General features: G+C 36.8%; 1 pseudogene; it reads left to right on the top strand.

Annotated features, from left to right (window-relative positions):
• The first annotated feature begins 4,430 nt into the window (after nucleotides 1-4,430).
• LOC127431694 (dihydropyrimidine dehydrogenase [NADP(+)]-like) overlaps nucleotides 4,431-27,443 on the top strand; it is a 198,447-nt pseudogene continuing 175,434 nt past the window's right edge.

Genomic DNA, 27,443 nt, shown 5'->3' with positions numbered 1-27,443 from the left:
CAGTAGCAGCCCCTCTCTTTTTCCCAGCAGCCCCAGTCGACTGCCTCCTGTCACACGCCATTCACATCTAGGGGCCAAACACACCACATCCATTCTGATTGGGCATGAATATTTAATTGGGCGGCTCCAAATTATCCTATTTGTCATTCAAAACTGGTGTGTCATCAATATGGCGTCTTTGAGATGTAGTTGCTGGGAGAAAATTCCTTGGGCAAAAAAGCTTGGGATTGATTTCCTCTGGGTGCCGTAGAGTGTTTGTAATTGGCTGGAATATGCAGTTCCAATGGGGCCCAATGCAAAACTTGAAATATATCTGCTTTGAAAGTCTAGTCTTACTGTAAATAGCTTGCATTGGATTTGGAGTTTTAAACATAGTTTTTCCTTTATGTCTCATTTTTCTACAGATGTTTGAAGTGTGCAGATGCACCATTCCATAAATCTGCCTGACAAATTTGAACATAAAAGCCTTCATTACCAGTATTGCAAACAAGGTATGCTACATCTGCATTATTGTGTCGAAGAAATCAAAATTGACCTAATTTATGGTACTTGCTTAATATTAAGTTCCTGGTCTTATTGTGCACGATTCATCAGTGCACGCTATTCCGAAGAAAAACAAGTTTTGACCTTGATGAATTGTTCACCCAAATGAAAAATGACTTAACTTTTATATAAGGGTTAGTAAATCACTAATAACTTTCACTATCTTGCTCCCACTTTATATTAGGTGTCTTTAACTACTATGTAACAACATTAAAATACATCAAATACATTGTATTTATTGTGTAGCTACATGTTGTTCTGCAAAATTCTCACAAGATTCACATTTGCTGCTATTGAGGTTGAGGTACTGTATGGGTAGGTTTTGGAGGAGGGTTAGGATTTTGGGTAAGGTTTGTGGTGAGTTTAGGGTTAGGGGTGAGGTTAACCAGTGTAACTACAGATGTAATTAAATGCAGTTAATTTAAATGTAAGTACAATGCAACAACACATACAGAATGCACATAAGTACATTGTTGTTAAAGACACCTAATATAATGTGGATCCGCTATATTTTCATGATCCAATCACTTCTTAATAGATAAAATCCTGCCCCAATTTGTTTTTTTTTTTTTCTTGTTGAATATCCTTTCACTCAGAAGTTTGTCACATACTGAAAAACCAAAGGTTGCGTCATATTGAATTGAAAAGTGCTTTAGACTCAATTAAATGTTTAAAATGTTTGATGAACACGGCGTTTCTCCCAAAGACATACTACGCTGTGATCAGCGCCATGTTGTTTGGTCACATAACTCCATACGTCAAAAGTTTAACTCTTCTAAACTGAGATCAGTCAGTTCAAACAAATTAAATTATGCGTTGAGTATAGCAAAGCCAAAATACAACGCAGATTAGGCAAGAAAAGACGGTGGTTATTTTCTTATTATATTACTTTTGTGCTGTCTAGTAAGGGGGGAGGGGTGCCCTTTTTATTTTTGGGCCACTGTTCCTCAAAATATTTCTGCATGGCCCTGTTAAATGCTTCTACTGTAGCAATCAGTCCACTTTATTTTAACTTCATTTTTTAGAAATCTTAGAACTACACTACCTATGATTCGAAGAGAAATGCTCCACCAATAAAAGAATTACGGCAAACAAAGTGCGCAAAACAATCACTCGTCTCGCATGCTACTTGCTGTTGCTAGCTGTTGGTAGGTCACATTAGCAGGATGGTATGTTCTTATTTCAGCTAGAATATTATTATACAAAAATCTGTGTTATGACCCTGTGCACTAGATGAGTCATCAATATATTTGTTCCATTTTATAGAAGAGAAAGACTGTAAATTCTAAATACTCATAGCTGCTAAAAGCTATAATGTTTTGCAGTACACTCGCATATAGATGGCCTCAAAGCTAATAGACATGGACTAAAAGCTATTAAACTTTGATTTTGATTTTAGCATCTGAAAGTCTGATACAGCCAACCAGCAAGATCAGGCATATGTCAGCCCAATAAACAAACAGCAAACCAAACAAAAACACTATTAGCTAGCACATCATCTTTCATTATGTACAACAGGTTCCTAATATAAGACTTTCATATCAGCTATTTCTGTAGGAAAGGCATTTTTATTATGTTAGTAATATTTACATTTCATATTATATGAATATGAAATGTCATATTTTTCAGATTGTTTTTTTTCCCGTCTATCTAGATTGCTCTTGGTTTGATCAGATGTTGTTTTTCTCACGGACTCCGGGGAATTCAACTGACATTACAAGTCAATTTTTAACCGTATATACATATATATATCTGGTTTTGCCTTAGTCCTGACAGTACTACAAGTTCGTCATGTTTTAATTACATACTAGGTAGACAAAGAAACTCATTATAATTTTATTTCAAATGTGTATTGTAATACATTATAAAAGTATGTTGATGTTGATAACATACAATAAACATACTTTAAAGTGATGTTAGGGTTAGGGTTAAAAAAAAAAATTTCTTCCATGTTTAAATACTTCTCATATCGCAGCAGAGACTACTGTAAGCAAGCCATTTGTAGGTTGATTCCCTCAAAAAGTGTATCAGATTTTTATGTGTGAACTAATCCTTGTTTAAATTGGCAACTCCAACTGGTCTCTATCTACTAGAATACATTGCACTCCAAGCTCACACAACGTCTCAGACCAGAGCTCTTTATCAGAGTGACAGACATTGCTGTTGTAACAGGCATAATTGTGACATCCATTGCCTGTGCCGAAAGTGGTTAAACTGCTGTGAACTTTGAGTTATGCTTTTAATAAGAGATCTGCTGTTCTTCAAGATGCTGTGAATTATTCGCATGGAATAATGAGTTTTTTTGTGCTCATTTATTTGACTTTTCAAGGACTTTTTAAAGCTGTACCATAGCCGCTCTTTCAGATGCCTTGCAACTGTATATTTGACTATCAAGTTATTAATTTGAAGCTGAAAAACAGATTTATGCAATTAAAATTTGAATAAAGCCCCTGCAAAATGCCTTTATGTGCGTTGCTGGGAACACTGCGTCTCTGTGCTGCGCTGTTGTTCTGTCAAGGTTTCCATCATTCCATGCATTCTGCAAATTTAGAGACCACTATTGAGGTGCTCTGGCCTTAATTCAAGGTTGTCTGAAGAAGAGAGATTTTGCCCCATCCTCGTGCTTTTCAGAGCGAGTGTACTTCCTTTAGACTCATGTCAGTCAGTGGGGGACTACTGTTAGAATGGGAAGAAAAAAGAAAAAGAAAAATAGATCCAATCTGAACTTCGCAAGCTGCACTCTTACTATGGCATAATCACAAAGTTTTCTATCTGTAGTGCTACAGTATGTGATGGTATATAAAATAAGGAATAGTTCACCCAAAAATAAAAATTCTGTCATAATTTATGTCTAACTGTGGGATAGTGTGTCCCACCAAAGATCTGTGTGTCCGTGGTGTAATTTATATGCATCTGAGGAAGGACCCATCCATATCGGGGGACTGCAGCAGTTTGCACTGAGTAAGGACCTTTTTCTTTCATTCAACAGATACAAAGATACAGGAAATTATTGGGGAGAAAGTTAGGGGAATGGGATTGCTTGCAGGTCGGATTTGAACCTGCATCGTCCGCATGGCCGCAAGGCTCAACATGTTAAGCATGTGTCGCTTACCACTATGCCATGACTCTTAAATGGAAGGTTTGAGATTGGTAAGGAGAAAATTCACCTCACTATCATGGTCATTTCCATTTGTCGTTTCATTCCCTTATTTCCATATTGTGAGCTATTACAGACAAAGTTTTAGTCTAACTGAATTTGTATTGTCATTTTTAGGGTCTTGCCTGAGTTGAGAATCCATGAATGCCGCAAGGTAGATGTACTAGACTGAATTTGAAGGGAAATTTGCAAATAAATTAGTAACTGTGAATGCTTAAGGGGTTGAATCTCTAACAGTTGCTGCACAGGAATTATTCCCTTGTGTTTTAGCAGAATAACCTGTTAGACAAATGTGTGTCATAGGGGTTTGCTACAAGGCAGAATGTGTGTGCTTTGCCTTAAGTAATTAGTTGTGTTGATATCTGAGACATGAATGATACCTCAAATCGTGTGGCTTGTTGAGGAGAAATTATTAATGTAGAAAAGAAGTAAAAATCCCATAGACTTACATTAAAGAAGGAACCCAAGCTATACAGTATATAGGGACGTGAATGTCCAACAGGAACATAACGCAATGAGAGAAAGGTTGTTCCTAGCAGAGTACTCAATTGGAGCCTTACAATGGGCGGAACATAATAACAACCACCTAGCAATGCCCTTTTAATCACACACAACATAGATGGATGGATGGATGGATAGATGGATGGATGGTTGGTTGGTTAGAAGGATAAATGGTGATAAAAGGACTAGATGGATGGATGGATGGATGGATGGATAGACTTATAGACAGATGGATAAATGGATGGAACACATAGACGGAAAGATAGACCGACAAAGATATATGACGGACAGACGGATAGATGGATGGACAGACAGATATATGGACGAATGGATAGATGGAAAGGTAAATGGATGGATCCATCGTCTTTTCTCTCCTGTAAAATGATAGTGGAAACTTCAGGTGTAATTCATTAATTTCTGTGTCTATTTTTTGCTATAGAAAATCAGAAAATCTGTTTTTGTCATTGAAGGCATTATGCAGCACCATGGTAACCACTAATTAAATAGAAATGAAAATGCGTGGGCTTGATTTGCTCTGCTTGACCCTCAGTCCTGCACATGTGTTGTCGAGTGGGAGTTTCGATAAAGGTTCTGTACTTCTTAATGTGATTTGCAGGAGATTGTCTAAGCATTGCATGCATGTTTGTGTAGACACAATATCCTTCATTATAAAATGGATAGGCAGTATGTTAGTTTCAGTCACCATTCACTTTCATTGTATAATTTTTTTCCATACATTGAAAGTGAATGGTGACTGAGGCTGTCATTCTGCCTAACCTCTCCTTTTGTGTTCCATGGAAGAAAGCTAGTCATGAGTAAATTATGACAACATTCAGCAAGGGTGAGTAAATGATGACAACATTTACATTTTTGGGTGATCTACCCCTTTAATTAGGCCTGTTTGTTCACAAAAGTGCATAAATGGTACAAAGTTTAAAGCTTTAGGGATTGTTCTGAATGTGTATGTGCAAGAACACACACTACAAATGCAATTTAAAAACATGTCCAATGGCAGACATACGTTTAGTTGGCTGCAGTGCAGTATCGCCCGAGGGTTTATTCTTCTTAACCTGAAGCAATTTGTTTGCAATTCTAAGAGTTTGTCAGATGGCATGTTTATTAACTGACTGTGAGGAGGCAAAGACAGTTCATGTCCACCCACCTTTGTCACCTGACCCCACCTGTTCCACACGTTCACCACAGGCTAAAAAAGGAAGCGCTTTGGCATGTTAAGTTTCATTAATTCCTGAAGGATAAGAGGAGCAATTACAAAAGCAGCCCCTTTTCTCTCCTGCTGCCCACCTCTGCTATGACTTATTAGACATCTCTGTCTAGATGGCAGCTCCTCTCTCCTTAAATGTGAGAGGTCAGTCTGGTTATCGAGCCGATAATTAGATAACCCGAGAAAGAGGAACTATCACTGCCCACCGTCATTCACTGGCCGCTCCTGTAGTCGGTCTGCAATCACAGATAAGTTGGTGTCTTTTTTCAATTATGGGAGAAACACAGCATTGGTGTCCAGAGGTGGCAAAGTACATTACCATCTTTAGAGGTGTTTGACTCACTCCCACTCTAATGCCATAAGTGTGGCAGTTTCTAAGAATGCCTATTCGCTATTAAAATTTTGATATACAAAAAATGCACAATGCTAATTATCTATTCCTTTACGTTTACACTTTAAATCTGCTTTTGAAACTTTGTGACTAATTGGCCTTTGTAAGTGAAGGCAAATATTTTACTTAAAAGAATATTTCGCCCCAAAATTTTAAATACTGTCAACGTTTACTCGACATAATGTTGTTCCAAACCTGTTTGACATTCTTTCTTTTGGGGAACACAAAAGGAGAACTTTTGAAGAATGTTCATGCTGCCCTTTTGCATACATTGAAAGCATATACTGATCAGGGACTGTCAGCTCCAATAAAGAAAAATAAGCACCATAACAAACTGCCATCAAAGTAGTTCATACAACATGCACTATATAAGTCTTCTGAAGGCATACAATATCTTTGTGTGAGGAACAGGTTTAATTATGGGGTTTTTGACTGAAATCCATCTCTTGAAGGATAAGAGGAGCAATTAAAATGAGTTCTCAAATCTCATTTGAGTTTCTGTATATTCAAACTTGTTGTCACATTCATTTAAAGGGATAGTTTACCCAAAAATAAAAATTCTCTCATCAGAAAAAGATTTTTAGAAGAATATTTCAGCTCTGTAGGTCCTCACAATGCAAGTGAGTGGGTACCAAAGCTGTGAAGCTCCAAAAAGCACATAAAGGCAGCGTAAAAGTAATTCTTAAGACTCTGTGTATTCATAAGTGGATCAATATTTAAGTCCATTTTTACTATAAATTCTCCAACCTACCCTGTAGGTGGCGATGTGCACGAAGAATGCAAATTGTCAAAAACATAAGAAGAATGTTAAAGTGGGAATTTATTGCAAAAAAAGGACTTAAATATTGATCTGTTTCTCATCCACACTTAACATATCTCTTATGAAGACATGGATTTAACCACTGGAGTCTTATGGATTACTTTTACCCTGTCTTTATATACCTTTTGATCTCCATTGGGTCACCATTCACTTGCATTGTGAGGACCTACAGAGTTTAGATATTCTTCTAAAAATCTTCATTTATATTCTGTAAAAGAAAGAAAGTCATACACATCTTGGATGGCATGAGGTTCAGTAAATGATCTGAGAATTTTCATTTTTGGGTTAACTATACCTTTAAGGGAACAATGTGAAAACCAGTGGAATATGGTGTCGAATCAAACTTGACATGACAAGTTTAAATTGACCAGGCTGAATAAGTGATAGATAAATGGCAATTTTAAGATTAAAGCCGCGGTCACATAACACTTCACACTATATTCACTTTAATTTAAATGCATCCAAAAATGGGAGACCAGAAATGCAAGTTCATGCAAATAAATTTTGCATTCCATTGTGCACAAATGTTCAAGTTTGGTGAACTCTGACCTGCAACCTGTCGTATGACAAGAAGACTGAATAAAATTGATGAGAACAGAAGGTTGAATTGCCACACGCTGACCTCTTGGTCAATTCTTCTATTTTTTATTGTTCCAGGAAAGTGAAAGTCAACATTTTGAACATAATATTATTTTCTACTTAGGTTACAGTTAGGGTTGTTCAGTCATGCATGCTTAGCTGTTGAACAAATATGTTACGTTTGTCAGTTCCAATATACCGATGGCAAGTTTTCTGTTTTTAATGTTTTTTTTTATTTTTATTGTACAATAAATTGCTCATTTAGTTTGTTATTTTTTGAACATTTCATTTGCTATCATAGTTGATTTGTATCATTGGCTTTTGTATCAGCGTTATCTAATTTTCAGAATGTTACATCATTTAGTAACGCCTTATTCAGTGCAAGAGATTTGTTTTCATGTCTTTTGGAGTTAATGTTCCATCAGGCACCTTTTACCTCCATGAATTTTACCCTGCTGCTGCATAGCTTTTTCATATGTAGTCTGAACTCCATCATTCAAATAATGCCATTGTTGATCTGTAGAGAGACAAGCATGTGCTTTGAATTGCAGCACTTTTTGTTCCATTGAAGCCACAATAATAGCAGTGTCTAAACTGCTCATAGGGATTATTAAAAATGCATTGTCATGTAGCAATTTGGGCTTCACAGTTCATGAAACTCATGAATAACTATATTAATATCACCTATATTGTTGCCTGTTCAGGCATAATATTGTATTAACAATACAGGCTTTTACATATGGATCTTGCTAATCTTATTAAGAAGACAAAGCAACTGCCCTCCTATTTTACAACTTGTAATGGATATAGCGCCACGGGCTCCTCATTAATGCCTGTTTGGATAACTTGCCGTGCTTTTTATTTATCTACTAACTATCTTTATGTTGATGTCTTCATCTGCGTTAAGGACGCCGGTGGAATGAATGAGTTTCTGTAATTCTTTTTTATTTCTTTTCTTTGTCTTCTCATTTATTTCCTGTTCAGAGGAGCTGAATGAGTTCACTTTTGTCTTAGTGCCTCTGAGTGGGTTTGTAGCTCCTGACTTTTTAACAGTGAAGTGATTAATCAAATTGCAGCATGGTTTTTAAATTCATATGTATACTGTTTTATTATTATTATTTTTCTCCTTAGGCAAATTAAAAGCATGTTAGGCTCTGAATATTTGTGTGGGGCTGGGCAGACTCCCAAAAATTGTTGCTTCTCAAAAACAGTTCTTAATGGAGACACCAAGTAATATCACTTGTGGTGGTCTCTGAATGTGATGGTGGTGTTTTGTCCCTACTGAACATTGCTGGTCACCCACATATGTTGTGTATTGGTATTGGTTTGGGAACCGAGAGCAGGTTCTTATTCAGAACTGGTTCCATTTCTAAAAATTACTGGAACTGGATGACGTTCAAACTGAATCTACAGTGTAAAACATACAAAAAGGCCGGTTCTTTTTTGTTGATCAAAAAACATAAAGCGCAACCAGTGGAGTCCGATTCCCGAACGAATGACTTTATAAGTTGGTTTGTTTTTAGCAAATCAAAAACATGTAACCTGAGTAGTCCGGATACCCAGTAAATGGGAGGTCATGTCCACAATAAAGACTGATTTAAGCTTCTGTGTCGAACCTACGGCGTAGGCTCCACGTAATAGACAACGCTTTGGTTTGCATTTATAGTTCTGCGTTGGTGTCTGCATCGTTCTGCGAGTACACAGACAAAATGCTAATTATACATTCATAAATAAACAAAAGTTATGTAATTTGTGGATTTAAATGTATTTAATGAATTATTGTTGCATTAAAAACCAGTTCAAAGTATGTGAACATATTGAAATATAGGTACATATTATTTATTATACATGTTACCTGCATTGTAGAGAGTAAATAAATGAGAAAAATGGGTATAGTTTTAAAGACTTCACAATGCATATAGGCAATATAACCAACACTTTCCAGGTGCTTTTAAATTTGCTGACAAACTAGAAGTGTCCATTTCCATAACTTATGACAAATAATTATTTACTGTACACAATACTGTCAAACATATGGTCAAATCATCGTGCAGATCTGAAACATTTGCGAGTAGAATACAGCACATATTATTTCTCAAATTAATATCAAGTAAAAGCCCTGAGTTAAAAAAAAGTTTTTTGAGTTTATAAGCTGTAAACAGATATTTGTAAATTCATGAAACACAAACAGAACATAAAAACAGCAGATGCTCCTGATTGATACAATTGCTTTAATGGTCCCATGTCCAATTACAATGTAATATGATGCATACCTGTTGATATTAAAATAATCTAGTATAAAATGTGACGCTACCTCCGATATTGATGTTATCATGGAGGGCGGTCTTTGGTTACAAATTGCACCAATCACAGCTGTTGTACTGCATCTCCTAAGAGTCTTCTTTTAAAAGAGACCATTTTATTTTGAGGATGTCCTTGTCAGGTCTGTGCTCAAAAACTGAGCCACCAGTTAAAGGAGTAGTTCACATAAAAATGGAAAATGTACTTTTACTCACCCTTATGTTGTTCAAAACCCACATGCTGGGTTTTTTTTTATTGGAACATACAAATAGATATTTTAAGCAGCTCTATTTCATAGAATAACAGTTTATAGTGAGCAGGAGCTGTCAAGCTTCAAAAAGGACAAATACTATAAAGCACTATTAAAGGTTCAGTAAAGACATCATTACAGTAGTCCATATGACAAGTGCACTATATTCCAAGCTTTCTGGGGCCATACAAGAGCTGTGTGTTGTATGGACTACTTTTATGGTATTTTTATTATTATTATTTTTTTTTTTTTCTCATTGGACCTTTACAGCAGTGCTCAACATGACCTGTTTTTGTATGGAAAAGAGCAGCGTTAGGATTCTTTAAGAAAAGATTGTGTTAAGATTCTACTAGGAGGAAAAAACAGTGAGGGACAACTTGAGGGCAGTACAAAATTTTGTGTATTTTCTTTTTGCTAGCCAGCTGGTCATGTAATTTTACAGATACATCAATGATGAAAAACATGCAAATTATATTGATCTTTTCTTTGAGACAGCATAAAATAGAAAGAAAAGATGACTGAATCAGGCAAATTGATAGCAATGCAGACACAGTGTTTGTCTTGTGCTGTGTGAACTTTAAAAATACATGTATCTTTTATAACCAAAAATTATAACATTTTGGGCCTTTATCGCATTTCAAGCCTTTATTCAGAAAATGATTGCATTCAGCGCCTTTACTATATTAAAGGACCAAAGAGGACCATTATATTTGTAACCTCAACACTTGTGACCCCCCCCACCCCTAAAATGGTTTGGTCCCCCCCATAGTTACGGCCTTGGGTATTCCTAAAATACGGAATCCCGATCTTCCACCTCCAAATCAGATGCCAAATAGCTACCACTCAAAAATAGCTCGGATTGGCTACAGCCCCAGCATCAGTTGCACCTCTGTCCTGGCCCATTTAGGGTACGATGACGTGAAGCAGAGGTTAATTGGAGGACTGAAGTCTGTAATTACTCTGACCTGTGGTTCATACTCAGAATTCTCATCCTGTATCTAAGCTGGTTCACTAAAGGGCATTGTTGATCTGGCCAGCCACAATCAATATGGGGCAGATTGTAGAAGGTCAGAATAATTAATGAATGGTCTCCGTAATTGGGAATATTCATCTTTCAAATGCCGACCTGGGATGAGGTTATCAATTACACGCTCTTGTATCTCCACTGCTGTGCAACTTAACCAGCATGTCGATTGATACAAGGGCCCTGAATGCCCAATGCTGCCGAATCCCAACAGCATTTGGGAGTAGAAATGAGACTGTGGCCTCGTTCACACACAGTTTGTTTATTAATGAGAGTGACAACCACATTCTATAACCAAACTGACACCCTTATATTTTAATTTGGTTCTAAATCATTCAAAGCCACTGTTGGTTAATTAATATTTGATGGATGAACTGGTGCCTTGATTGGACTTGTTTATTCAGCCTGGTCTCATGAACATTACGTGACCGTGGCAATAGTTTTGCAAAACGAAATTATGTGCCTTATTACACGTTTGGCTGCAGTTTCCCAATGAAATGTCCAGCGGCAGGCTCCAAAAGAGAGTGAAGTGGTGTCTTAATCAGACAAGGCTTTTAAGGTGAATAGATGGAGGTTTTAATGAGTTATATGTACCTCCCTAACCTGAAACTTTAACCTAAACCTAACCAAATATGATCTAAAATAAAGCGAGATGTAGACACAAAACAGACATCCTTACACTTAACCAACCCCTAAACCCAGTGTTGGGCAAGCTACTCAAAAAAATGTAGCTAGCTAAGCTACCAACTACTCAACAAAACAATTAGTTAAGGTAAGCTAAAAGCTACACCTCAGAGAAAGTAGCAAGTTACACTACAAGCTACACGCCAAAAGTAGCTTGCTACATTTAAGCTACTTCAATGTTTTTTTCAACCAGATGCACAGAGCATACTATCATAGACAAAGCATCTTAAATACTAATCACATGATGTTTATCAAAGCCATGGTACAAGTATACAGTATGGTGCAATATAAAATTTATATGCATGTAAAAAAAAAAAAGAAAAACATGTAAATTTATATTTATACATGCTACCTATTCAAACCCATGTGGTCAAAATGAAAAATCACTATTTTTACATTTTCATTTTTCATATTTATTATACTACTACCTCTACAAACCCATGTCCATTTGGACATAATTCCTTTGCACACTCCTGTATAAACACTCATACATATACTATTCATCTTATCTTGTAATTCTGTGTCTAGCTGTTGTATTTCTGTAATGTACTATATGCTTTTGATCTGAGGCTAAATTCTTTGTGTGTGTGTGAGCACATCTGGGCAATAACAATGTGATATCAGATGGTATTATATGGTAATACCATGGTACTTTCAGATACAGTTACCATATTTATGTACTATTCTGTATGTACATGGTGCTTCAAAGTTCTTCAAAGAATACCTTGGTACTATCATGGTAACTGGTATATGATTACCATATTCATATACTGTACAGTTGAATTTAAATGGTGCTTCAAGGTAATTCAAAGAATGCCATGGTACATTACTATATGATTAACTTATTTATATACCATTGTCTTAATATGGTGCCTTCACAATGGAATGAAGGTAATGGTAAAAAAAAAACATGGTAATGCCATGGTCCTTTTTTATGTGTTTTCGTGAAGGCAACTAAACACTCATTTGGTGGTAAAATGTCTTTACCTGCAGTGCCGTACATAAGCTGCACACAACACGTGTTGAACTTAATAAAGAACTTCTTCATCACTGGCAAACAATAGGACGCATTTGCAGGTTTCCATTGATTCTAAATCCACTGCAACCAGTGTTATCTTAATTTTCAGTCATTCAGATTGAATCGCGAACCGATTCAGACCCCTTTTCTATCGCATGTGACCAATTTATTGTAAAGAACTGACTCATATGAGCGATTAATTTGTGAGTCTGACATCTTTAGTTCTGATTCAAAACTGCAGATAGTAAACACAGGGTACATGTACATGGCAAAGCTACACCGCTACCTAATAAAAAATATAGCTTCGCTACTGAAAAGCTACTTAGATTTGAAAACTAATGAAGCTACCACCTCGCTACTCAGAAATGAAGTTAAGCTAATAGCTTCGCTATTTGCAGCAAAGCTACTGCCCATCACTGCCTAAACCTAACAGATAGTGCCCAAAAACAAAATGAGAAATGAAAAGCACATTTTCCGAAGCAACCACGTCATCTCGTATCACTTCTATGACGCTCTCGCCTCACGTGTCAGCTTGCGTGCTTGACTGGTTTCGAACTGCAGTCTTCCAAGTCCAAAGTCCAACACTCATGAGGTGAGCTACATGTTGGTAATACAAGCGTTAAAATTTTTCAATATCATAACATAAAAAAAAGTGTTTCAAAATCCTAACATAGCAGTGTGTGAGTAATAGTGCGAAAAATATGTCTTTATAAAGTCATAATCAGCCATTGTAGTCGTGATTTGTGTGAAAGTGAATAAAAACGCAGTTGTCGTAACGCCTCTAGTTTTAATTTCAGCAGGAAACTGTGGCGAAACGTTAGATTCGGCATGTGAAATTCAGTTTGCAAAAATGTATTTATAGTAATAATCATTCTATGAGACTAGGTTGCATTTATTAAATAACATTGTGTCAATCGTGATAAAACTTTTCGGTGTATTAGAGGTTGCCATGTTTTAAAAAAAATCGTTCACTGTCACTGTGGTTACAGGTGTGAAACTGGCTTCACACTGTACAATTTTGGTCACAATTTTGCCATCTGTGACAAATTTCTGGGATTATAAAAGATTTCTCTTTACGTAAAGCAAAATTGTCTGTCTTTGATTACTTGGTATGACATGTTCACTGACGGCTGATTAATCGCCTTTGCTAGCAGTGGCAGAAATTTTGTGTCGCAGTTGTGTAGTGTTACTGCTGCTAAGACGGCCAAATGAGATAAAACATCTAGTCAGTGCTGTTCAATGACAGGGACCAAAGTCTTGGCTACAATGTACAGAGTGCCATGGCTCCCAGATTTTGTACAGTGTGCCATGGCTTTTACCCAAAATTGTGGGTAAAAGAAATGGTTTCATATTGTAGTCTGACAAGCAACAATCATGAAGGACTGTAAAAATCGTACAGTGTGCACCAAGATCTACTCAGACCAATGTGAGAATAGAATATGGGCTTGACTTTGGATATTCGTTCATACAGGCAATTTTCAAGCCATTATTGTAAGCTTATTTATGTATAGGACATTACAAGACTCACACCTGTAAGTAAATGCGGTTGTCAATCACTAACCTATCCCTAGCCTATTATTTGGGTTGGAATTTAAGCCAGCGCAACTGGAGATCGGAGAACCCACAACATAACAGAGAATTCCAGAGATAAAATGGTCCTTAGTGTTGGGAGGAATTCCTCAGGTTTCCTTCCCCTACATTTTCATCTCTCTTGGGAACTTCTTTTTTGTGCCCTTCCTTTCCTTCTCATTTAATATTTCCTCTCTTGATTTTCACAGCTCCGAGATACCCCAATTCCGCTTGCTGTACGACATGGTTCAGTTTGAGTTGGATTTGATGAAAGATCTGGGAGTGGAGGTAATGAAAGCCATCACACCTCCCTATCATCCCCCTCCTCCATCCTCTTCTCCATGCTCCTTTGCTCTCCCACCTGCCCCTTTTGAAGCCAGGGAGGGCGAGAGGTCTTGAAGAGGATCTGTGGTCCAAATGTCAGCTGCACTAATAAAGAACAATTAAAAGTTGCTTTAGGGGTGGCAGACAGCGGCGTCGGAGTACCTCGGGGCTGTGTGCACTTGTCTGTTTGTTTCCTGAATGCTTCAGTTGCGGGAAAGGGCAATCAATAGTCATCATCCGGCACACCTGCTCAGGATTCATTTTGTACAGGAAATGCATTTTTTCCACAGAGATCGTGAAGAGCGAGGGGTGGTGGGGAGGAGGTAGAGATGACACATTTGCATGTTCCCTCTCTGTTCCTATAAACAGACACAAGGGAAGGGGAGTGAATGGTTGAGCTCTGGAGGAGGACAGAAGCTTTTCCGACAGTCTTTTCCGCTGACACAAGAACATTTCAGAGACACCCTTCTGTGATCTTAGACACCATTTTAGAAGCCTTCAAATGAGATTCTGGTCTTTTGTAGAGCTTTTCTGATGGATTGGTTCTATTGATATGCGTTGTTTGAACTCTTTCAGATCATCTGTGACAGAGGTCTCGGCCAAGATGAAATGACGCTCCTTTCCGTGAAGGAAGAGGGATACAAAGCTGTGTTCATCACAGTCGGTTAGTTTATATGTGTGTTCACACTGTCTTGTTGTCTATCAGGTGGAAAGACAAGCATACACAAAGAAACAATGGAGAAAACCTGTTTTTGTCTTGCTGAATGACTGGCAGCTTCCTGTCCCTCTTTTAATGGCTATGGATGATCCACTCCACAATGTCTCCCCCACTACCAGTAACCTCATTCACATCTAATTTTCCGCCCCAGTCCTTGAGCCCCTTCTCCTGCTGCTGTTTCTTTCTGTGCTAACCCAACAGCACATGCTCAAGCTCCCCACTGCTCCTCAAAGGAGGAAACCCTGTTTCTTCATCAGATATATCTGGCCTGTTCCCCTCTGTCTGAGCTCTCCACTGCAGTTGCATGTTGACCCACAGTGCTCCCCAGCATCTTCTCATATCAGCTAAATCCTAGGATATAGTCCACCTCATGCTCATGAGTGAGATCATGACAATTTGTTTTCTCTGTCTCTATCAATGTCTTTGGCAAAATGTTTTTTTTTTTTTTGCTTGTTCATTTCACTTCCTTGCCTGTTTGCTTTTATTCCCTTCCTTTGTTTGTTTCTTCCTTGCTTTCATTCCCTTCATTTCTTGCATGCTTACTCTTCCTTCCTTCTCTCTTTCCTTTCTCCCTTCCTTTCTTGCATGCTTACCCTTCCTTCCTTTCTTTCTTTGTTTCTTGCTTGTTTGTGTCTTCCTTGCTTTCATTCCCTTCCTTTCTTGGTTGATTAATCTTCCTTCCTTCCTTCCTTTTTTTTGTTCCTTTGCTTTTCCTTCCTTTGTTTGTTTGTTTGTTTGTTTGTTTCTTTATTGCTTGTTTGCTTTTGTTCCTTTCCTTTCTTGCATGCTTACTCTTCCTTCCTTCTGTTTGTTGGTTTGTTTATTTGTACTATCCTTCCTTCCTTCCTTCCTTCCTTCTTTTCTTGCTTTTATTTAGTTAATTTAGTTATTTTTTTTCTTTTTCCATCTCTCTCTCTCTCTCTCTCTCTCTCTCTCTTTCTCCCATTCTATCTCTATCTCTGTATTTTACTTTCTATCCTTTTTTCTCCTCTCGCTGTTTCCTTACTGTTTACAGGCCATTATAAGATCTGACCTTTTTCCATTAGAATTAAATAATGATTATCATATTTGCTCTGTCAGTGAAGAGCTTGCTTTTAGCTTTTTATTTCCAAACTGCATTTTTTTTAAATCTGTAAGTGCTGCCTGGGCATGTGCAACCTCATAGTTAGTTTTTTCTTTTCTTTTTTTATTATAGCAAGCCAAGGAATAAATAAATGTAATCTTACGAGATTATATCTTCTGGCTATAAACGTTCCACAATCCCTTGTTGCTCATTCAAATTAATAAAAATGCTTGTCTTTACATTGTAAAACATTTATAATTATGACTCCTGGCCTAAGAAATGTATCTGCTGAGCATAAATAAACATACTACTAGAATAATACAACTTCATGCAAAAGATATTAAACCATGATTGCGTAGCACCTTCATTGATCTTAGAAATTCAAACATTGCCTAAAGCAAAGTCTTATTGTACCGGCACAATGAGAAAAAGATTTAGTATAATTCATTGTTTCGTAACACTGAGTCTCTTAATACTGGCATCCTAATTATGAGTATTTTACGTGGAGCATTTTTGGATTTCTCTACAAATAGATGTAAAGGAATTTTAATTCTGGGAGAAAATGAAAGTGTTGAGTGTTTGCAATTCATTTCCATAATTTCACACGAGTTCTTTACTGTCTTTTTAAATGTCATCCACTCATATGATTGACATGCTAATTTCTCCCTGGCAAAATGCAAAAATATGCAAAGTGGAAGGCAGGTTGAAGAAGTCAGATAAGAGCATTGTTTCTAGGCTATAGGCTCAGGAGTCATTGGCTCGGGTTCAGTCGCTTTAAAGAGTGAATTAACACCTTCATTGCCATGCAGTGATGGGGTCTGCGATCTTTGCCCCTGATTTTCTGGCTGTCCCTTTTGATTTCATACCAACAATAATGAAATGTTAAAATACATTAAAGAGATATCTCACCCAAAATGAAAATCAAAACCATTTACTTTCCCTTGTGTCATTTCAAACTTGTATGACTTTCTTCCTTCCGTGGAACAAAAAAATAAACATTAGACTGAATGTACAGTTACCATTCATTGTGTGTGTATATATATATATATATATATATATATATATATATATATATATATATATATATATATATATATATATATATATATAAGTGTTTGCCCCCTTCCTGATTTCTTATTTTTTTTGCATGTTTGTCACACTTAAATGTTTCAGATCATCAAACAAGTTTAAATATTAGTCAAAGATAACACAAGTAAACACAAAATGCAGTTTTTAAATGAAGGTTGTTATTATTAAGGGAAAACAAAATCCAAACCTACATGGCCCTGTGTGAAAAAGTGATTGCCCCCTAAACCTAATAACTGGTTGGGCCACCCTAAGCAGCAACAACTGCAATCAAGCGTTTGCGATAACTTGCAATGAGTCTTTACAGCGCTGTGGAGGAATTTTGGCCCACTCATCTTTGCAGAATTGTTGTAATTCAGCCACATTGGAGGGTTTTCGAGCATGAACTGCCTTTTTAAGGTCATGTCACAGCATCTCAATAGGATTCAGGTCAGGACTTTGACTAGGCCACTCCAAAGTCTTCATTTTGTTTTTCTTCAGCCATTCAGAGGTGGACTTGCTGGTGTGTTTTGGATCATTGTCCTGCTGCAGAACCCAAGTTCGCTTCAGCTTGAGGTCACGAACCGATGGCCGGACATTCTCCTTCAGGATTTTTTGGTAGACAGCAGAATTCATGGTTCCATTTATCACAGCAAGTCTTCCAGGTCCTGAAGCAGCAAAACAGCCCCAGACCATCACACTACCACCACCATATTTTACTGTTGGTATGATGTTCTTTTTCTGAAATGTGGTGTTACTTTTACACCAGATGTAATGGGACACACGCCTTCCAAATAGTTCAACTTTTGTCTCGTCAGTCCACAGAGTATTTTCCCAAAAGTCTTGGGGATCATCAAGATGTTTTCTGGCAAAAATGAGACGAGCCTTAATGTTCTTTTTGCTCAGCGGTGGTTTTCGTCTTGGAACTCTGCCATGCAGGCCATTTTTGCCCAGTCTCTTTCTTATGGTGGAGTCATGAACACTGACCTTAACTGAGGCAAGTGAGGCCTGCAGTTCTTTGGATGTTGTTGTGGGGTCTTTTGTGACCTCTTGGATGAGTCGTCGCTGCGCTCTTGGGGTAATTTTGGTCGGCCGGCCACTCCTGGGAAGGTTCACCACTGTTCCATGTTTTCGCCATTTGTGGATAATGGCTCTCACTGTGGTTCTCTGGAGTCCCAAAGCTTTAGAAATGGCTTTATAACCTTTTCCAGACTGATAGATCTCAATTACTTTGTTTCTCATTTGTTCCTGAATTTCTTTGGATCTCGGCATGATGTCTAGCTTTTGAAGATCTTTTGGTCTACTTCACTTTGTCAGGCAGGTCCTATTTAAGTGATTTCTTGATTGAGAACAGGTGTGGCAGTAATCAGGCCTGGGTGTGGCTAGAGAAATTGAACTCAGGTGTGATAAACCACAGTTATGTTATGTTTTAACAGGTGGGGCAAACACTTTTTCACACAGGGCCATGTAGGTTTTGATTTTGTTTTCCCTTAATAATAACAACCTTCATTTAAAAACTGCATTTTGTGTTTACTTGTGTTATCTTTGACTAATATTTAAACTTGTTTGATGATCTGAAACATTTAAGTGTGACAAACATGCAAAAAAAATAAGAAATCAGGAAGGGGGCAAACACTTTTTCACACCACTATATATATATATATATATATATATATATAAATGCAATGAAAGTGAATGGTGAGTGAGGCTAATATTGTGCTTAACATCCCCTTTCATGTTCCATGGAACAAAGTCGTTCAGTTTTGGAGCAACATACGGTGAGTAAATGTGAGTAAATGATTTTTGGTTGAACTATCCCTTTAAGTGTTCTGCTGTCATACTGATATAATGTACCCATAATGACCTTAAAGGTGTGAAATATTAGTAATAAGCTAAGCGTTGGTAGAATATGTTTTAGATGAACAAATCAATACAGGGAAGGACATGATAAAAGATGTGCGCTCAGCTGAGATGTTTCTCAAGAAAGCTTGGAGTTTTTAAAAGCTGCAAAATCAATAGTTGCTAAGAGTTGGCTGCAGTGGTTGTTACTCTTTGGATGCAAGTCAATATAATGTATATTATTGCATGATACAAATGACCTGTCACTTGTGCATGGTTTTAAATTCCAACCTCAAATGCCAATCATCTTTTTTTGTTTATCCATTACAAAGCATACATTTTGACGCTGATTATTTTCTTTTTAAAACTAAGGGGGAAGTATTGTCTCATTTTGTTCCTTCGGAATGTCTTATTTTCACTGCCGACAAAGTTAAAGGTGCACTCACTAATTTTTGGTTTGTTTCAGCTTGGATTTACCCTGACACCTAGGGGCATGGATGCAGCATCATCTGAATGCAAAAGTTTTCAATTATCTATGCCATTGTAGAAATTCACTATTCAAAGTCAGCTATGATTAATTTTATAATGGGGCGGTTACTGAGATAGTATTCGGCTGGTCATGTGATCCTAACATGGCAGCTCCTATGAGAGGACCCTCTCCTAGCACAATAAAACAGCTTTTATAAGGTTACTTATATGACTGGAGACTTCATCTCATGTAAATGGTCATGATTGTATAATTTGTTTTAATTTTTTTAATTACAGTTCATAAAAAAACTCTCTCAGATGTCAGGCAGTATGTTACTGTAGTCTCAGGGTGTGTTCACACTTGGCAGGTTTGGTTCGATTAAAAGGAACTCTGGTGCGATTGCTCTGTTAGTGCGGTTCATTTGAACAAGTGTGAACGCTGCTATCCGAACCTTGGTGCGCACCAAACAAGCGGACCGAGATCCCCTGAATAGTGGGTCTCAGTCCGCTTCCAAACGAACTCTGGTGCGGTTCGACTCATATATGAACGCAGCATGGACCAAAGACATCTAAACGGACCAATAACAGGAAGTAATTTGCCTTTAATACTGACCTCAAGCATACCTGGTTCTTTTCATCATTGGAGCTATGTTGCCCATTACAGTTCGGTACAGGCGTTGGAACCGCCGTCAGCCGTCCTTGCAGCATATCTTCGTTTGTGTGTGCAATGGAGGAATTCCTGGCACTGTTTTGACTTTATTAGCTCTTCGTTTGTTCTAAGCTGGTAAAAATACCACCGTGAGTGCATTTAGCCTAGCAGCCAGCATTGTTTTGGATGTTCGGCAAGTTTTGTCGCAAAATATACGTCATAAAAGCTGTCCAATCAGGTTGTGACCTTATCCTTATGCCTTTTGTTTTGTATCTTTAGGTTCGGTGTTAAAAATGCCAGTGTAAATGCTAAGCGAACCAGGACTAAATGTATCATTTTCTTTTTTGGTCCAGACCAAGAGAACCAAGAGAACCGAACTACAAGTGTGAACATCCCCTTAGTCACCATTCACTTTCATTACATCTTTGTTTTTTTTTCATGCAGTGAGAGTGAATGGTGACTGAGGCTGTTATTCTGCCTAACATCTCTCTGTTGTGTTCTGTAGAGAAAAGAAAGCCATACAGGTTTTGAACTACATGAGTACATGAGTAAATGATGACAGAATTTTCATTTTTAAGGTGAACTATCTATTTAACACTTCACTCTTGATCACTCTTCATTGTTATGCCGTTCATAAGGGTCACAGGGATCAGGGTCTTCTGAGAAAGGCAAAGTCAGGAGAGAGAACAAGCCTCCCACAGATGTCCTCCCCCTTCTCAGATACGCATAGATAAGCTCTGATTACGAGGGAGTTTTTGCTCTCTGGGTGATGTATTATTTTTGATTTTTCACGGGAAAAACAGTCTCGGCTGCAAGCACACTGTACGGAAACTCAGCGCAGGGATTATTACAGAAGAAAATGTATTGCAGCAGGAGACAAATGGAGATGCATTACTTACAAAGAGCGATGTCACAAACCCTCATGCTTTTGTTAAAACACTCTTCGTCAAGCCAAACCGGAAAATCTCCCATTCGTCCAGAACTTCCAGTTTTTGGGTGATGATAATCACACATTGGGTGACACTATCTCTGTGCTGTCTGTCCTGCTCATTGATACAGACTGAGTATAAATTAAAAAGCATCACATTACATAATTGCATTTACTTTTATTCATACAGTATAGTCGATACTTTTATGCAAAGCAACTTATTCCGTTTCTTTTACCCAGTGCTGGGTGTAATCCAACACTGGACAATGTCCAGCAAGTTCAATAAATAAACTTCAATTGTTTCAAAATGCAGCTGCCAGAGTGCTGACTAGAACCAAGAAATATGATCATATTAGCCCCATTCTATCATTGTTACATTGGCTACCTGTTAAATTTCATTTTAATTTTAAAATTCTGTTAACTATATACAAAGCTTTGAATGGTCTAGCTCCACAGTACTTAAGTGACCTTCTTACACGCTATATTCTGTCACGTTCATTACGATCACAAAATTTTGGTTTGTTAATAATCAAAATCCACAAAAGGAGGTAGATCCTTTTCATATTTGTCTTCTAAACTATGGAATAGTCTCCGTAAAACACACTCACTCAGTTTAAGTCTAGACTAAATACTCATCTATTTAGCCAGGCATACACCTCATTTATCCTTCAACTCACAATTAGGCTGCTTTAGTTAGGTCTGCCGGACCTAGAAACATCCATCATGATCTATAACTCTGCATAAAATTGAATGGCATTTATGTTAATATTATTCTATTTGTTTCCATGTCTCAACCTCAGGATTCATATCCCGAGGTTTCCAGAGCCGGACAGATTCCGCTCCGTTCCTGCTTGGTGTCGGACTCCACTGCTACGTGTCGCTGAGTGATGATGACAAACTACAGCCGGTGCTAGCCAGACATCACTTCAGTCTTTTGACTTCAGAGAATGAACTGATACCAACTCCAACTGTAAGACATCGGATACTTCATATGCCACTGCCTGAACCTAGGACTTAGGATGGACCCCACCGAACCTCACCGAAATGACCTGCAGGTTGAACTGTGATGCACCTCACTGATCACTGCCTGCATCACCTTTGTCTCTTGATGGACTACACTCTTGAAATGGAATACATAGACTATAATTTAATTGTCAAATCAAGTCAAGTCATTTTTATTTGTATAGCACCTTTCACAACACACATCGTTTCAAAGCAGCTTTACAGAAGATCAGGCATTAACAGAAGATAAAACTGTAATATCTATAATGTCTTAGAGTCATCATTGTGTAGTTTGATAAAATACAATTGTGTATTGTTTAAAAATAAGTAATTAAATAATAATTGTATTTATAACCGCAGTGAGCAAGCCAAAGGCGACTGTGGCAAGGAACACAAAACTCCATAAAATGTTGGTTAATGGAGAAAAATAACCTTGGGAGAAACCAGACTCACTGTGGGGGCCAGTTCCCCTCTGGATAACATCATGAATATAATGCCAATATTACTTATGTATAGTGCAAGTTATGGTTTAAAATTATTAAACTAAGTAAGTGTTAAGGGTCTGTGTTTAAAACAAAGATTTTTTAAGAACTGTTAGATTAATGACTAATATCTTTGAAGTTCATCCTGTATTAACTGCAGAAGTTCACATTGATGCAATTGTCCTTGTTAGTTGGCTGATGAAGGGTTTTGTTGGCAATTAAATGATAGTCTATGTATTCCATTTCAAGAGTGTAGTCCATCATTAGACCGAGGTGATGTAGGCAGAGATCAGTTAGGTGCCAACAAAAGCCTTCATCAGCCAACTAACAAAGGAAAAGGCATCTATGTGAACTTCTGCAGTTAATCCAAGGACTTCAAAGACATTAGTCATTAATCTTAAAATTCATAATTTTTATTATTATTATTATTTTATTTTTTTACTCTGGACCTTAACGCTTACTTAATTTACACATTTTAAACCATGACTTGCACTGCACACAAATAACTAATATTGGCATTATATTCATGTTGTTTAGCCAGAGGGGCACTGGCTCCCACAGTGAGTCTGGTTTCTCCCAAGGTTTTTTTTTTCTCCATTAACCAACATCTTATGGAGTTTTGTGTTCCTTGCCACAGTCCTTCAGCTTGCTCACTGGGGTTCTAAATACAATTATTATTTAATTATTTAATTTCTATACACAATTTATAATCACATTTAATCAAACTACAAAATGAACACTCTTAAGACTTTATAGATATTACAGTTTCATTTTTTGTTAATGCATGATTTCCTTTAAAACTGCTTTGAAATGATGTGTTGTGAAAAGTGCTATACAAATAAAAATGACTTGACAAATTAGTTACTGTATTCTAATTATTATTAGTCCATAAAATAAGTGTAATGCATTACATTTTAATTTATTGTAATCAGATTATAGTTACTGACTTTTAAGGAATTTAATTACTTTTAATGACATTGTAGGGTTATGCTTATATCTAATATATTATTTTTGTAGAATACATTAATGAGCCCCGTAATGAGCCATTGTGAAGGAAAAATGTGAGGTGCCGAGTTTATGACTTGTGTGTAACAATGAACAAAGAAATAGACATTATTTTGAATTTGTTGAGAGGAAACATGTTTTAGAAAGTAACTTAAAAGTAAAGTAATTAATGATGTGATTACTTTTTCAATGAAGTAATTAGTAAAGTAATCTGATTAAAATTTTAGAGAAATAATTAGTCATTTCTAGTGGACCCAACACTGCTCCTACCTATGTGATTGTTATTAAGAAGAAAGAGATTTTCAATTGTACTTGTCAATAAATTAAATGAAAACAAAAATACTTATTTGAAAAAAGTAGCTTGGTTATAATGGTGTAAGTTCGCAAAGAGTAGCACATTACTTCCAAAAAGTAATCTGATTATGTAATGCATGTTACTTATAACTTGTTACCCCTACATTTAAAATAAACATTGTACGGGTCATTTTAATTGGTTTGGTTCACAAACTTACACCCAAGTACACAAACACAAAGATTAGGGAGCGTATTTTCAAACCCATCAAATACATATAAAAATTGTTTTTTTTATAACTCCTGACTGACTTTCATACTAACGAGACTCAAGCACCTGCTCAGACATATGAAGAACACACTCACATACTGTCTTCAAATTTGGACCTCTGTGTGTAATTTTGAAAGTCAGTGTTTCTTACATAGTTCATTAGTCATGACACACTGACAGCTTTAGTTTGTAGAAATGCCAGGATATCATCAAGATATCATTACAGCTATTTAGCAGGTTTCATCATTATGTGTTTGATGTGCACTAATGAGAATCAGTGATGATTTGCACCAAGTGTAATGTTTGATACAACACCTTCAGCATGGATATATTTTATGTTGGGTATATATGTATAAATATGAAATATATAATTGTTTATAAAATGGATAGTTTGGATGAGCCAGTTTGGAAGCCATTGTAAAATATTTGATATACACACCTGCCACCTCTATATTGGAGCGCTGTGTTGCTTATCGACTATTAAAACAACTGTTAAAACCTACAGTATAGTTAGGCTGTTGAGCTATATTATTTGGATTAAGAACTATTTTGATTTAAATGAAAGTGAAATATATCAAACATATTAAATTGGTGTCTTTTACCATATTTCTGCTATTTTAATAAAAGCAATAAACCATGAGAGGCTGTGCATTACAGTGATTTTACCATGGTTAAGGGAGTTTTAGAAACTGTAATGCACAGCCTCTTGTGGCTTATTGCTCTAATATACCACTACTGTGTGGTACTGTGCTAAGAAAACAAGATTCACGCCTGAATGCAGCTGTTTACCCTTACAAAACCACTTTCTATATAATCCTGTAGTGACACTAAATCTTTTATATAACATATTGAACTTGTGAGTCAGGTTGGAATACAGGAGACAGTTGTAGAAAATTAGCTCAAAAGGGAAATATGAATAATTAATCATAACTCGTTATAATTAATTATAAATATTTGGATAAGTTAATAGAATTAACTTGATGTAGCTGAATTAACATTACAATCAATTCATCTGTTCGTCCAGCGAACACTCAGTATTGATCGTCTATCAACTCTCAGAAAGGATATTTTTCGTGGCCACAGAAAAATAACTCTTTCTTAGCATGTAGCTGTGATCAAATCGTTAAATTGATGTTGATTTACAAGCAGACCAGAATCAACTCGCAAGAATGTACACAAAAGCTTTATTTAACTAAATCACAAACACATAACTAAACAAACACAAACAAATCACGCATACATAGGAAATGGAAAAGTGAAAGTGAATGAAACCGGAACAGAACAAGGGAATGAAGCTATGAAAAGAGTCATTTAACCATCTGAAAAAACCATCAGTTTCTTACTTCAAAGCACCTTTGTTAACAAAGGGGTTCACAGGTTATACTAAACCTCTGTTTAGTTAGTTAATTTTATGATACTTGCAATGCCTTGGCGGTTGAGAGAGCGCCCGGATGCAGTCTCAGGAGAAAGTCTTGATGGTTCATTGAGTCGATGGTGTTGAAGTTGCAATCAATTTCTTCTGCATTGAATGAAGAAATGATGATGAACTTGCGGTGTTAGTTTGACTCTGTTATGGTTAAGGAAGTTACACATGGCTTGATGGGTTGAGGCCTGCCGGTCCGCGACCTTGCGGTCGGACCAGTTGTTTCAGGTCCCACATGAACAGTAACCAGGAGAAGAGAAGAAGGAAGAGCGAAGGAGGTCACTCCAACAGTGCCCTTTAACTCCTGAGGGAGGTCACTCCTCTTGAGTTTGGCTTGACCAATGAGAAAGGTGCAATTTTCCAGTGGGAAAAGTTCCATTGTTTGGAAGTTGACTCATTTGCATGATTGGAGTAAGCTGGCAGTTTGTGCCCCTTTATGCTCTGATTAATATAACAATCATACAATGCATGCTATAAGGAAGTGATATACACCAATGTGCAGGGCGTCACACAAGGATTAATTTGATAGGAAGCGTGATCCCAATAGTTTTACATCATCTAATGGTTCTGTCATAAAGCATGCATAAAATGATATACAGTATACACTATACGTAATAATCATACACACAATGTCCTGGGGATATGCATGTTCATTTATAGAACAGTTTGTCTATAAATTAATGAAGAAAAGTCTGTTTTATGGGCTTTATGTATCTTTCCTATGGGGGAATGGAGTGAGTTACTCTCCCCATATTCCTTTGCTTTGCATGTGGCTACCTTCCCCCACCTGGAATGTCTCTGAGGTCCACTAGTTGCTGGACCAGTGTCAGCAAGGGGAGTAAAAGCTGATAATGATCAGTGGGAGAGCAGACATCTCGGAGTTGGCTTGTGCCTACTTGGACATTTGCTTGTTACGGTCTTGAGTTGTCTGTTGGATTATTCATTAAATAATGAATTATTGTGTGTGTGATTGGTCCAGATGCTACACAGTCTTAAAACTGCACTGTCAAACAGAATATAGCAATGCAAATGCAGACCAAACAGAAATGGGCTGGTTATTGGTTAGCGATGAAGAGCGTTTATTCACAAACCTCATGCTGGCTTGGTTGGTGGAGGTTAACTTTAAAAAACTTGGTAATTACTGTGTTATTGCCGACTTGTGGAAATGTGTCTGATGAGAAGTGGGCATCTAATTATTGTATGATTTAATGACTAGTTTAATTAATAATGAGTTTAACTTTTTAAATCATGCTTGCACCTCGCTGCCCTTGTCTTTTTAAGCCAGGCAGAGCGGCTGAATCGGAGAACGGTGGGTGGAGAGGTCCTGTCTCCTTTCTGGATGATACACCATAGGGTGCTGTTGAAAAACTCTATTTTCTCTATTTTGATTTTTAATGTGGTATTTGCTGAAAGTTGAAAAAGGACCTAGTCAAAACTCTGATTCAATATGTTTTCATTTATTCAAATATTTTTTTTTTTCTTGATTATTTTTAACTATATGTGTGTGTGTGTGTGTGTGTGTGTGTGTGTGTGTGTATATATATATATATATATATATATATATATATATATACACACACTACTGGTCAAAAGTTTTGAAACACACTCATTCTTTGTTATATATATATATATATATATATATATATATATATATATATATATATATATATATATATATATATATATATTATTTTTTTTTTTTTTCACATTTTAGAATAATAGTAAAGTCATCAAAACTATGGAATAACATAAATTGAACTATGGAAATTGTGTTGTGACCAAAATAAATCAAAACTGTGTTATATTTTAGCATCTTCAAAGTAGTCACCCTTTGCCTAGAATTTGCAGACATGTAC

The sequence above is a fragment of the Myxocyprinus asiaticus genome, chromosome 41 (genome assembly GCF_019703515.2).
Source record: "Myxocyprinus asiaticus isolate MX2 ecotype Aquarium Trade chromosome 41, UBuf_Myxa_2, whole genome shotgun sequence".
NCBI lineage: Eukaryota > Metazoa > Chordata > Actinopteri > Cypriniformes > Catostomidae > Myxocyprinus > Myxocyprinus asiaticus.
The sequence above is the reverse complement of the archived record's forward strand: the minus strand, read 5'-3'. Positions and strand labels throughout refer to the sequence as shown.